Raw genomic sequence first — 14,177 nt, 5'->3', positions numbered from 1 at the left:
TTAGTTTGCCTAATCATCATGCATTGTCTACAACAATCACGACTATCCTCCACCGATAGCCCAAAGCAGTTATTTCTAAACAGAAAATAAATGCACAAATGGATATTAAATCAACATTTCAATTTGGTGAGTGATAAGTAATTCAACTACACCCTTTAACCCCGTACATTTCCCTTTTCAACATTTCCATTCCATTTCCTCATCTCTAGCGAGTAATTATCCCAATTAACCAAACAATGTAATTAGGTCAATTTTCATAATTTACATTTCAACCCTTAGGGCCCCATTTTCATCAATGATTCAACATTTATTCCATTTCTCTATGCCAAACTTGCATCTAGGTTTAATATAAATAAAACCCCAACTTTTGTAAAATTACACAAAAGCCCCAAACTCTCACAAAATTACCAAACCAACCCCAACATCTCAAAATACCAAAATTTAAAGACAAAATCCATAGAGAGTAGTAGGATATCCCTACCTCAAATTCGGAGCCCCAAAGGAGATGAAGACCAAAACCAAAATGCTCCAAATCTCGAAATTTTCAGATCAAAAGGAAGCCCTCGACGATCAACACAACTCTCGTGAAGACAAAATGTGAGCAAACGATCCCTACTAGATCAAATCTAAGAGAGAAGGGCCGGTTTAGAGTGAGAAGCTCTGAAAATGGCTTTTTGGAAAAGTAAGAGAGAGAAAAGATCTTGAAAAAGTGATCCAAAAGTCGGATCTCGGATTTATATAAAAGTCTCTCCGCTCGAGCGTCCAAACCCCCGCTCGAGCGTCACTCACAGACCCCCGCTCGAGCGACCAAACTCCAGCTCGAGCGCCGGATACACACTCCCAAAACTTTTACAGAACCAGGTCTCCGCTCGAGCGCCAACTCTCTCGCTCGAGCGTCACACACAACACTCCCGCTCGAGCGGCCAATCCCACGCTCAAGCGTCCAACACTGCACAGGAAATACTGGACGGGTGTATTCCCCGCTCGAGCGCCGAAACCCCGCTCAAGCGGACAGGCAAAAATCTGGGCAACTAGTTTTGGTTTCTAGACTCAACCAACTTGCAACACACCTGCCCAACACATCCTATAACTCAAATACAAATTAAGAAAGGATGTAAACAAGATAACAATCAACTGCTAACATCCACGGACACATGTCCGGATCACTGTACAACAAGGGTAAACCCGGGATCGCTATAACCTCCCCCCCTTAAAGAATTTCGTCCCCGAAATTAAGCACAAGTTTTCAAAAACAAGTTTTCCTTCATTTTTAACAATGTTACATTTTTAACATTCAACAATTCGACCCATTACCGGTCATCCCATCTCTTATCAAGAGGCATTTCACAATATGTAAACACATATGTACTTTCAACATGCATCAACATTACGCATTTCCTTCCCAATTTCAATAATACATTTCAACATATATAATGTTACATTCAACTTCCATATGAGGCAAGTTCCAAAACATACTTCCAATAAACCAAAACATTTTCAATGTTTCACAACTTAAGACATATACAAAAGCTCTTAAGTTTAACAATTAGCCCAAAATGTAAATACAAGGATTATACAATAACAAACAAGTCCGGATACTTTTCGCGGACCTCCAACTCACGTTCCCAAGTGGCTTCCTCCACTCCGTGATGTTTCCACAAAACCTTAACCAAAGAGATGGTCTTGCCACGCAGGACTTGATCTCGCCTATCCAAGACCCGAACTGGTCTCTCCTCATACGAGGCATCCTCATCTACCTCTAAGTCGGTCCAATCTAACACGTGTGATGGATCCGGCTCATACTTCCGAAGCATACTCACATGAAACACGTCATGCACTCCGGACAACTGCGGTGGTAAGGCTAACCGATAGGCAACCTCGCCAATCCTCTCAAGGATCTCAAAAGGCCCAATAAACCGAGGGGACAACTTCTCAATCTTCCCAAACCTCATCAAACCTCGCCTAGGTGATATCTTCAAGAAGACATGATCACCTACCTCAAACGCCAAAGGCCTCCTCCTACGGTCGGCATAACTCTTTTGTCGACTCTGGGTTGTAACAAGCCTCCTACGGATAAGCTCAACTTTCTCCGTCGTCTCCCTAACCAACTCCGGACCCAACAAAGGTGCATCACCCACCTCGGCCCAACAAACTGGAGACCTACACGGTCGGCCATACAAGGCCTCAAACGGTGCCATACCGATGCTAGACTGAAAACTGTTGTTGTAGGCAAACTCCACTAATGGCAAGTGCCTCTCCCACGTCCCACTGAAATCCAGGACACAACCCCGAAGCATATCCTCGAGGATCTGAATAGTACGCTCGGACTGCCCATCAGTCTGAGGGTGATAAGCCGTACTAAAGGTCAACTTAGTGCCCAAGGCACTCTGCAAACTCTGCCACAACCTGGCAGTAAAACGAGGATCTCTATCTGAGACGATCGTCACTGGGACCCCGTGCAATCTCACTACGTCCCGAACATACAAGTCGGCAAGATGATCTACCGAATCTCTCACGCGCATAGGGATAAAGTGCGCCGACTTAGTCAACCGGTCTACAACCACCCAAATAGCATCACTACCCCGCTGAGTTCTCGGAAGACCTACAACGAAGTCCATAGTGACATGCTCCCACTTCCACTCGGCAATAGGCAAGGGTTGCAACAAACCCGCTGGCCTCTGATGCTCGGCCTTCACTTGCTGGCAAGTAAGGCACTTCGATACGAAAACAGCCACATCTCTCTTCATACCCCGCCACCAAAACTGGCGACCTAAATCCTGATACATCTTAGTACCTCCCGGATGCACCGCAAGGCGCGAATGATGAAACTCTCGGAGTACCTCCTCTCGGCAAGACTCCGGCACAAACAAACGGTCTCGGTATCTCACACTCTGGTCGGGATACACCGTCAAACCCTTCTCAACCTTCCCACCTGAGATCTTCTCTCGGAGGGATTCTACCTCAAGGCCACCTCTCTGAGCCTCTAACACTCTAGTCACAAGTGTAGGCTGCACAACAACAGAAAACAAGGCCGCAGCCTCAACAGATTTGCCCAAAAGCAAATCAAACTCGCCAAGTGCACCCAACATTTCCCATTCCCGGATGGCTATACTAGCTACATCACTAATGGATTTCCTACTAAGGGCATCGGCCACAACATTGGCCTTTCCCGGATGATAATGCAACTCAAAATCATAATCCTCGATGAACTCCATCCACCTCCTCTGCCTCAAATTTAAGTCCCTCTGTGTAAACAGATACTTCAAACTCTTGTGGTCCGAGAATACCTCGAACCTCTCACCATAAAGGTAATGCCTCCAGATTTTCAAGGCAAAGATCACAGCCGCTAACTCTAGATCGTGAGTAGGGTAATTATTCTCGTGTATTTTCAACTGACGTGAGCCATAAGCTACCACTTTCCCCTCTTGCATCAACACACAACCCAGACCCTCTCGTGAGGCGTCACAATAAACCGCATAACCCAACCCTCTCTCCGGAATAATCAAAACCGGAGCGGTGGTCAACCTAACTTTCAACTCTTGGAACGACTTTTCACAAGTCTCACTCCACACAAACTTGATTCCCTTCCGAGTCAACCTAGTCAACGGTGACGCTAACCTGGAGAAATCTTTCACAAACCGACGGTAATACCCAGCTAATCCCAGAAAACTGCGGATCTCAAACACACTCTTAGGCTGTGCCCAATCTTGCACTGCCTCAACCTTGGATGCATCAACAGACACCCCTTCCCCGGATACCACGTGGCCTAAGAATTTGACTTCTCCCAGCCAGAACTCACACTTCCCAAACTTGGCATACAGCCTATGGGCTCTAAGCAACTCAAGCACCACTCTCAAAGCTAGCAAGTAAACCACTAAGCTCTCTCCGCCCTCGCGGATCACACCCCGGTGGCAAAACACTACCAACCCGGTCTCCCAAGAAATGGAAACACTCCCCGCTCGGAGTACACACAGTTACCCTCTGACGGTAACAATCTATAACAGCTCGGTATGACGATAACCAGTCCATACCCAAAATAACATCAAAACCCCTCATGGGCATGACAACAAAAGCAAAAGGAAGCCTACGGTCGGCGACCTCTATATCACAACCTCTACATCCGTGTTCCAAAACCAACTCACCCCCAACAGGTGACACAACACAAACAGGAGATGCTAATGGTGCTAACTCCAATTCCAACACAGATGCAAATGCAGCAGATACAAAAGAATGAGATGCACCCGTGTCTATCAACACACTAGCAACCGAGTTGCAAAACAGAAAAGTACCTCTCACCACTGATGGAGCAGGTACTGAATCCTGTGCGGTAATAGCATACACGCGCCCTGTAGGCCCCTGGTCTACCTACTCACCCCTCGGAGCAAACGACTGCTGAACAGACTGGGATGACGAAGCTCCCGGATTGGCCCTCAAGGCCTGCACAGACTGAGCTGGCTGAAAACTCTGTGTCTGCCTAGAACCAGACGCCCCCGAAGTGGCACTCAACTGCGGGCAAAACCTCTTCAGGTGCCCGGGCTGACCACACTGATAACAGGACAAGGGCTGCCCCCTGCCCAAACTCTGACTCTGCGGTCTAGCTGAAGAAGAAGCAGCTCTCTGACCCCCACCCTTCTGCGGGCAAACCGAAGCCTTGTGACCCAGCTGGCCACATTTGTAACAGGTGAAATCCCCCTGACTACCTCTCCCGGAGCCTGCACTCGGCACTGGAAAGGTCGATCTAGCCACACCACCCTGCGACTGCTGAGGGTTAGAACCCCTCTGCCTCCTGCCATCACCCTGGCCATCTTGGCTCCTCTTGGAGCCTCTCTGCCCCTCATCCTCCTCCTGCATCAAAAGCTCCATATGAGCTGCAGCATCTACAAGGTGCCTATACTCCCTGATGAAAGATCCACCAACCCTCAACTTGAGGCCCCGCCTCAACTTCCTCTCAAACTCATAACAACGGCGTTCCTTAGACGCCACCAGTTCAGGTGCGAACCTGGACAGACTGGTAAAAGTAGCCTCAAACTCGGCCACTGACAAGCCCTGCTGATTAAGCTGGCTAAACTGATCCCTCAGCTTCTCTCTAGCTGCTGCAGACAAAAACCTCTCCTGAAAAGCATTCACAAATGCCTCCCAAGTACCACCAACACGAGCCTTCTCGTACTTCCACCATTGACCCGCATCTCCCTTCAGCTGGAAGGATGCCAAGGTCACTTTCAATGCTCTGTCCTCGATGCCAAGCATCTCGAACGTCTTACTCATCTGCTCAAGCCACTCATCAGCCTTCAGTGGCTCCTTCGGATCCCCAACAAACTCATTCGGATTAGACCGGAAGAACTCCCTCTTCAAGAAGGAAGGCCCTGCCTCAGCTGCCTGATTCCCAGCCCTGAGAATACCCAAAGCTCCTGCTATCTCTCGTGCCAAGGCACTCATAGCCTGTTGACCCGCTGGCTCGGCCATATTGGCCTGACCAACCCCTTCCTGCACTGCCGGAACGTCATCCGGTACAGGTATCTCCTGCCTCGCAGGTCTACCATGCCTAGCACCTCTTCCTCGTCCTGACATCCTAATAAAGGTAGTACAGAACGTCAGCACATTCACAAATGTGCCAAAACTAAACACTCACGTCCTAATGCATGGACAACTGTAATTCACGCCACGTAAGCACATAACCACATAAGCACTTACGAATTTCATTTCTGGATAATGATAGTCCCAAGGAGTTACTAGAGCTCCGGTTAGAAACAGCATTGATCAAGTGCTTTTCCAACAAGACTCACAGAAACCCAAGGATCCAATCAACATCCTAGAAATTAAATCCCATACCCAGATAAACACATAAGCATGTTATCAATTAAACACATAGCATGTGATACTACATCTAAGTCTCTACCAAGCGAGACAAACCCATTGTGATACTAATCACTTCCCACGTACCCAAAGTATTCGAACCCGGTACGCTCTGATACCAAGTTGTAACGCCCTCAAAATAATAACATTAAACCCATCAATAAAGACATGCATTGATAATAAAGATAGACATTCTTCTATTAATCAGAATTGTTCCTTACAAAAGTATTACATGTTAACAACAAAAGCAAATGCCCTACGGGCTTACAGCTTTCCAAGTTAACACTTGGTTACAACAAAGAGTACTACTCATTTACACTTTAAGCCCTTGGCTTGAAATTACATGTAATACAACAAAATAAAACGACAAAAAGATATGTCCGCCTCTAGCCTCCCAAGCTATGTCCTTGGAGGTGGCATGCTACCTGTACCTGAAAATGATATTCCCATATAGGGTGAGCCACAGCCCAGTAGAAATACACTAAACCAACCATGAACAATGACTAAAAGATTAGCAATTGATAGATGGCCAACACTGTTACGTCCATATAAATTACATTATATGACAAACGACTTATGAGTCCAAGATACTTTTCATTTTCCCTTTTTCAACAGATAAGCATATTAGCTCTATCATCTTCTCAACAGATATGTATAAAAACTATATCCCACATTCACATATAAGCATATAAGCTACATCCACATTTCACAAAGATAAGCATGTTAGCCCTATCTTCACTTCTCTAGACAAGCATATGAGCTATATCTACACTTCTCAAAGATAAGCATATTAGCTCTATCTTCATTTCTCTAGACAAGCATATGAGCTGTGTCTACGGAGTTCATCCCCCATCTCCTCCCAAATCTATCCGGTTTAGAGGTACATCCCCCATCTTTCCCTAAACCGCGGAGTATATCCCCCATCTCCTCCTCTACACATAACGCATATAAACACAAGGGTTCTATATACAATCAATCAATACATAAATTTAATGTATTCAATCCACCGTCATATTCTATGACACATTCAATCGATTAGTTTTAGTTTGCCTAATCATCATGCATTGTCTACAACAATCACGACTATCCTCCACCGATAGCCCAAAGCAGTTATTTCTAAATAGAAAATAAATGCACAAATGGATATTAAATCAACATTTCAATTTGGTGAGTGATAAGTAATTCAACTACACCCTTTAACCCCGTACATTTCCCTTTTCAACATTTCCATTCCATTTCCTCATCTCTAGCGAGTAATTATCCCAATTAACCAAACAATGTAATTAGGTCAATTTTCATAATTTACATTTCAACCCTTAGGGTCCCATTTTCATCAATGATTCAACATTTATTCCATTTCTCTATGCCAAACTTGCATCTAGGTTTAATATAAATAAAACCCCAACTTTTGTAAAATTACACAAAAGCCCCAAACTCTCACAAAATTACCAAACCAACCCCAACATCTCAAAATACCAAAATTTAAAGACAAAATCCATAGAGAGTAGTAGGATATCCCTACCTCAAATTTGGAGCCCCAAAGGAGATGAAGACCAAAACCAAAATGCTCCAAATCTCGAAATTTTCAGATCAAAAGGAAGCCCTCGACGATCAACACAACTCTCGTGAAGACAAAAGGTGAGCAAACGATCCCTACTAGATCAAATCTAAGAGAGAAGGGCCGGTTTAGAGTGAGAAGCTCTGAAAATGGCTTTTTGAAAAAGTAAGAGAGAGAAAAGATCTTGAAAAAGTGATCCAAAAGTCAGATCTCGGATTTATATAAAAGTCTCTCCGCTCGAGCGTCCAAACCCCCGCTCGAGCGTCACTCACAGACCCCCGCTCGAGCGACCAAACTCCAGCTCGAGCGCCGGATACACACTCCCAGAACTTTTACAGAACCAGGTCTCCGCTCGAGCGCCAACTCTCTCGCTCGAGCGTCACACACAACACTCCCGCTCGAGCGGCCAATCCCACGCTCGAGCGTCCAACACTGCACAGGAAATACTGGACGGGTGTATTCCCCGCTCGAGCGCCAAAACCCTCGCTCGAGCGGACAGGCAAAAATCTGGGCAACTAGTTTTGGTTTCTAGACTCAACCAACTTGCAACACACCTGCCCAACACATCCTATAACTCAAATACAAATTAAGAAAGGATGTAAACAAGATAACAATCAACTGCTAACATCCACGGACACATGTCCGGATCACTGTACAACAAGGGTAAACCCGGGATCGCTATAGTCTGGCCGGTAATATATACTAAAATAGATGCAATATAAGAAGAAGAAAAAAAAAGTCATATGCCAATTGATCACATTAACCCCCACATTGATCAAGAAATACAAAAAAAAATCCAAAACGAAAATGCAAAGCAGACTTAATTTTGGAGGAAGATGAAGGGTAACTGTTTATTTTATGCTCTCAAACCAGTTTGAGAGGAAAGGAGGTTACCTAGAATAATTTATTTAAGGGTGAGATGTGGGGTTTAGGCAGTTACATCAATTTTAGGGTTTGAACAACTCCCTGTCGTCGTTGTCCTCGGCTGGAGCAACATTGCCATAACTACTACTAGTAGTCGTGACGCTTTCGTCAAGAAGAATTGCTATCATGGTATAGCGACTGAGTGTAGTAAAGTTGTTTATTGTGAGGATCTGGTAATTGTCATCTTTAAGCTGAACGCTATTAATGAAGTTTTCTCCATCTCTCGAAAGCTGAACCTGCTTGGACATAGACCCCCATTCGTTCTCCATGGTCACTATCAAACCTTTTGGTGTAAAAGTGTTTCGACCGGTTATGCTTTTACGGACTTGTTCCTCAATGTATTTGAACCTTGCCGCTTCCGAGACCATCTGAATGACCACAAGGAGCGGTTCGGCTACGCTCCTACCGTACCATAAACTTGTGATGCCATCAGCTAGGGGAGTTGGTCCCAGAGGGAGTTGGTCCCTCTGCCTAACTCATGTCTGCCTCTCAAGGCTGATATAGTTGCCGGTGAAGGTTAAGTTGCTTGTTTGGGTGCCGTTGAATAAATTGTTGTACTAAAGTGCCGTACGGTCATTGAAAAAGTAGGATTTGTTATCTCCACCACTAAAAGCCACCACATAAAGGTTCACCACATCTATCGCCAATGTGACAGTGACGCCATTGCTAAGACGGACCAGAACAAACCGGTTCGCAACCACCAGTTTACTTTCGGGGTTCAGCACTGGTAGACCATTTACTGTACGGGTTCCTCGTGACACGATTTCTCGTAGTTCCCCTATGAAGTCTCTATATGTGGCCAAGGTGGCACCTACCACATTGAAGGAGATGGTGGAATAGGCCTGGACTTCACTTTGGATTCCAAGGCTGAAAATTGCGAGAACAATGTATAATATTGCTTCTACCACTCTCATCTTGCTACAGTTGCTAGTTGCTAGAGGATATATATTCATATATATATATATATATAGAGAAATGTTAGGGATCATGAAAGACTTTTCATGAAAATGATCATAAAAGATTTGTGACCTTTAGATTACCTTGATTAGTGTCTTTCATATCAGGTCTGCCACTGTGTGTAGCTAATTGCTGTCTTACTGAAGCTATGTGGGTTGAGTATGTTTCTTTGCTGAAATGATGTTATGCATAAGTTCTGGTCTACTGAGGGTGATCTGTAGTCTGCTCTGCTGGGGTGAAAAGGTGCACGAGCTGTAGACTGCTGAGGGTGAAAAGGTGCTACTGGGGTGATCTGCAGCCTGCTATGCTTTCTCCTGATTGAGCTGATCTGTGTCTGATCTGTTTTGCTGCTGCTGTGTACTGTTTGCTCATGGCTGTCTTGGTGCTAGGAGGGCTCTGTTTTGCTGCTGTGTTGCTTCAACAATTTTGGTGCTAGGTAGGGCTGCTGTAGGAAGGGCTGTTATTTTTCTGGTTTTTCTGGTTTAATTTTGCTCTGTTTGCTTTGTTTGTTGGTCTCTCACCAACTACGAGGTTGGAGCTTGATATAGCTCCAACTTCCTCTTTAATGATGTAATTTTTCCACATTTTCCATCAATAAAGTCTTCTTTTTGCCGATCAAAAAAAAAAAAAAAAAAAAAACTTTGATTAGTTTGTGGTGCTTTATTCTAATTGTAATCCAAGGGTCACAAATCTTTCATGATCATTTTCATGATAAAATTTTTATAATTCCTAATTTTTCTCATATATATATATATATATATATATATATATGGCCAACTCGAGGAACTCGAGGCCAACCCAATCATTGCTATGTTCAGGCCAGCAGCCCTCATTGTTCACGTGGCCTCATTGGTCACATGCTTATTACAATACAAAATTATTTTTAAATATAGTTATTAAATTCATGTGTTAATAAAAACAAAAGTGTACCAATCATATTTAATGATAGAGTGAGACGATTTTAAATCTTGTGGATAAATTCATACATAATGAAAATTACTATTAAAAAAAAAAAAATTTGACTGAAGGTTGAACCGTTCTATATATGTTTTTTTCCTTGAATCAAAGTTTAAGATTTTTATGTAATTTATTTTACTGGCTAATTTTGTAGGCCTCGTTTGCAAAGTAAAAATTTTAGTCAAAAACCAAATGAGTTCTGATTTCCTGAAGTTAAAAAACTTAATTTTATGGTGAAATTGACCCATTATGAGATTAATTTGTATTCACTTCGATAATTTAAATCATTCATCTCATACAATCAATTAATAAAATTATTAATGTGAAAACTTAAGATTCGAAATTGATTGTCATACCATCAAATCATTTTTATCTATACGACAATACATATTTTTAAAAATACACCATCTATTTTGTTATAAGATATATGTGATTTGATTATATGATTAGTTATCTCTGATCAATTCAATTTTTTACTCACATATTTTTCTCAACTTATCATATAAGGTTCAACTTACTGAGATCAGTACAAATTGATGTCATAATACACCAACTTCACTTGTAAAGTTGAGATTTTTTATTTTAGCAAATCCAAACTCTTATTTCCTATATGTTTTTTTTTAGTAAAAAGCCAAAAAATATTTTTCCAGATATATTGATTTTTTTACCACGTATTTTAGCCCAAAAACAAGAAATAAAAAAATTACTAAAATAGCCACTTCTCAAAAGAATTATAGGAGAAAAAAAAATCATAAAATTAAAAGGTAGATGCGTATGTAAATAAACTTGCAAACAAAATCCATATTTAAAACCTTCAAATACGATTGGTTGTCTATGTATTGGACAAGGACTACTGACATTGAGTAATGACAAATTTTGCTCAAGACGAATTGTAGCCACACATAATATATATATATATATATATATTTTATATTTTAATTTTATGAACCTAATATTATTAATAAGAACCATGATTAGGACTCCCTCAAAACTCCCACCCCACACACACGTGGGGGTTGGGGATTGGGAGAGAAAAAAAAAAGAAAAAAAAAAAAAATTGACCAATCAAAAGCAAAGCGGGTCCAAATCTTTGTTCTAATAATAATTCAAAGAGTAAAGATATTATAAATAAAAAAATGATACAACTATAAGAAATTAGTCTTTTAGAGACTAATATTTAGAGTCTAATTAAATTTGGTCGCTAAAAATAAAAATGACTGTTAATATTCTCACTTAATATTTACATAATTTTTTTAGATTGATAAATTTGGTTGCTAATATATTATTAACATCTTTGGGGACCAAATATTTTTGTCACTATCAATTAAAAATATTTTGAAGCCAAATATTTTTATCATTTTAACAATGAAAAAGTAGGGGCCTCACTTCACTTCAGCCCTAACTTGCTCGTTCTCTCTTTGCTACAAGGCTTCCAAGGTCAATCTTTACTCATTCTTTAGCCCTAAAGTCGGGAGCTCCAAGGCAGATTGAGAGCTCAATCTTCTTCAAATTTTGGTGCGTCTCTCTCCCCCCGTAATCGATCTCCAAAATCGACCTATAAGAGCTCCAATTCGAACTTTCAATTTCTTATCGCAATCAATCTCTGTAATCGACCTGTAAGAGCTCCAATTCGAACTTTTAACTTCTTATTATTTCATAGATTGAACCTTTTTTGTGTGTACATATATATCTTAATGCGTGTTGGAATTGAAGAATTCTTTACATAGATTGAACTTGTGTGTGTGTGTGTGTGTGTATATATGTATATCTAATCTAATGCGTGTTGGAGATGAAGAATTGTTTTCTTGCACAATTCGATCAATACTATATTTCCTATGCTGTTAGTCTTTTTTAATGAGTTTTCAGGTGTTACACTATCATTTTCTTTTTTTGATTTTCAATTTCTGATTATTACATGGATTGAACTTGTTTGTATGTATATATATATATATATATAGGGCCTTCTTCTCTATTCTCTCTCACTAAGAATAAGAATGATGAATGAATCGTCTCTCACTGGGCCATATGTATCAAACTCTCCATATGTTGTCAAATTGGGTTTATCTCTGTTTTCTCTCATTAAATCATTGTCTTCTTCGTCGATAGATTGAACTTGTGTGTGTATCTATCAAACTCTTGAGATCTTAATGACAGTAAATTGCCTACTTTTCAACTAATGACAGTTAGTTGCCTACTACAGGAAATTAGTCTTTTAGAGACTAACATTAAGGGACTAGTGTAGCTCGCCTGAACTTCCTCCGCGCACCCCCCATTTCGAAGAGGGCGCGAATTCGGTCCAGCTACTATAGTTGGGACTTCTGTCACGGTTCTGAATCTAATCTCACAAAGTGCAATGTAAGACTGATAAATCACCAAAGATTCCAATTCGACAAACATTTTGGAAAAATCAGATTTTAAATCAAATAATGCCAAATTGGACTGCTTTGCCAGATTACAGAGTTGCCACCTAAATATTTTATTTTGGAGAAATTTAGAAAATCCTGACTTGTGCAAAAGGTCACGTGTCCGTTATCACCAAAGTTACCTCGGCACAGGAACTTGGGTACGAGGAGTGGAAGGTCATGAAATGAGCACCCCCGTTTGCTCGATAAAAGAATCGGCCTCTACTAAGCATGATATGTTGTTTTATAAATACATATGTTCTTATTCCGGTTATTAGCTAACTTACTATGTGATGCGCACTTCATACAAGTATAGACTAAATCGCGAGAATTGGAATGAAACAACTCATGTTTGTTTTTGAAAATGGTTTGAAAGTGCCACTCGCAAGTGGGCTAAAGCGCGGATTTGCCACCCTCAAGTGGGCTTAAAACATGATTTTGCCACTTCGCAAAGTGGGCTTAAAACTCACATTTGTCAAATTGTTTCAATTCAAGTAATAAAGCCTTCATCCACAGGCATTCATGCAGTTTAATCACTTAAGCAAATAGCCTCATGGTAAGCATGCTATCATGGCAACACTCACACTTATGCAAGTATGCTAAAGCGTAAAAATTATAGCGATCTCGGTCTTCCCTTTCGGTATTTGTTGTATTTCAGACTTTGGTTCCGTGGAGTTGGTGGTTGTATACCTTGTTGTCAACCTTTACTTCTTTTGTTTGAGTTTTGGGATGGGTTGAGTATGTTTCGAGCAGGTGGGTTGAGCCTTGGTCTAAATTCTTGTTGCCGGGTTTTTTGTTCGTTCCGCTCGAGCGGGTCGTATAGCGCTGGAGCGGGGTTTACACCCTTCCAGCATTTCGTGTCCCTGCAAAACTTCTGCAGGTGTGTTTTCTACGCTCGAGCGGGTTTATTGCGCTCGAGCGGGTTGCGCTCGAGCGGGCTTGTTGGCGCTCGAGCGGGCTTGTTGGCGCTCGAGCGGGTAGTACCTTGTTGGTGAAAGTTCTGGGAGACGAAAGACTACGCTCGAGCGGACTAGTCTTTCGCGCTCGAGCGGGTATGCCTTATCTTTGTGTCTTGGCGCTCGAGCGGCCTTTATTGCGCTCGAGCGGATCCAGTTTTCTGTTCTTGACGCTCGAGCGTTGTGTTTTCCGCTCGAGCGGGAATGTCGTATATCAGTTGGTAGCTGGGCATTTTAAAATCACTTTTTACATTCTCTTTTTCTCTCTTACTTTCCAAAAAGACATTTTGAGAGCTCCTCTCTCTAGAAACTCCCTTCTCTCTAGGGTTTGATCTAGTTAGAGTGTCTCACTATCCTCCGGCCTTTGTTAAAGTTGTGTTGATCGTCGAGGGCTACGTTTGGATCCGAGAATATTGAGTTTTGGAGCATGTTGAGTTTCTTCATCTTCTTCCCTTGGGCTCTGAATTTGAGGTATGGATTCCTACTCACTCTTATGGTCTTTGACATAGATTTTTGGTTGTTTTGATAAAGTGTAGAAGTTGGGTAATTTTGGGACTTAGGGTTTCAAAA

General features: G+C 41.9%; 1 long non-coding RNA gene across 1 annotated transcript; it reads right to left on the bottom strand.

The window, feature by feature from the left end:
- Positions 1-8,142: 8,142 nt before the first annotated feature.
- Positions 8,143-10,005, bottom strand: LOC145820392 (uncharacterized). The gene is made up of 2 exons (XR_014361834.1): positions 9,376-10,005; positions 8,143-9,269 (listed from the first exon to the last, which is right to left on the bottom strand). It is a non-coding gene; the product is annotated as an uncharacterized LOC145820392 (long non-coding RNA).
- Positions 10,006-14,177: the final 4,172 nt, after the last annotated feature.

The sequence above is a fragment of the Camellia sinensis genome, chromosome 2 (genome assembly GCF_055761805.1).
Source record: "Camellia sinensis isolate YWXY chromosome 2, ASM5576180v1, whole genome shotgun sequence".
In the NCBI taxonomy this organism is placed as follows: Eukaryota; Viridiplantae; Streptophyta; class Magnoliopsida; order Ericales; family Theaceae; genus Camellia; species Camellia sinensis.
This window is presented reverse-complemented; position numbering and strand designations above follow the sequence as displayed.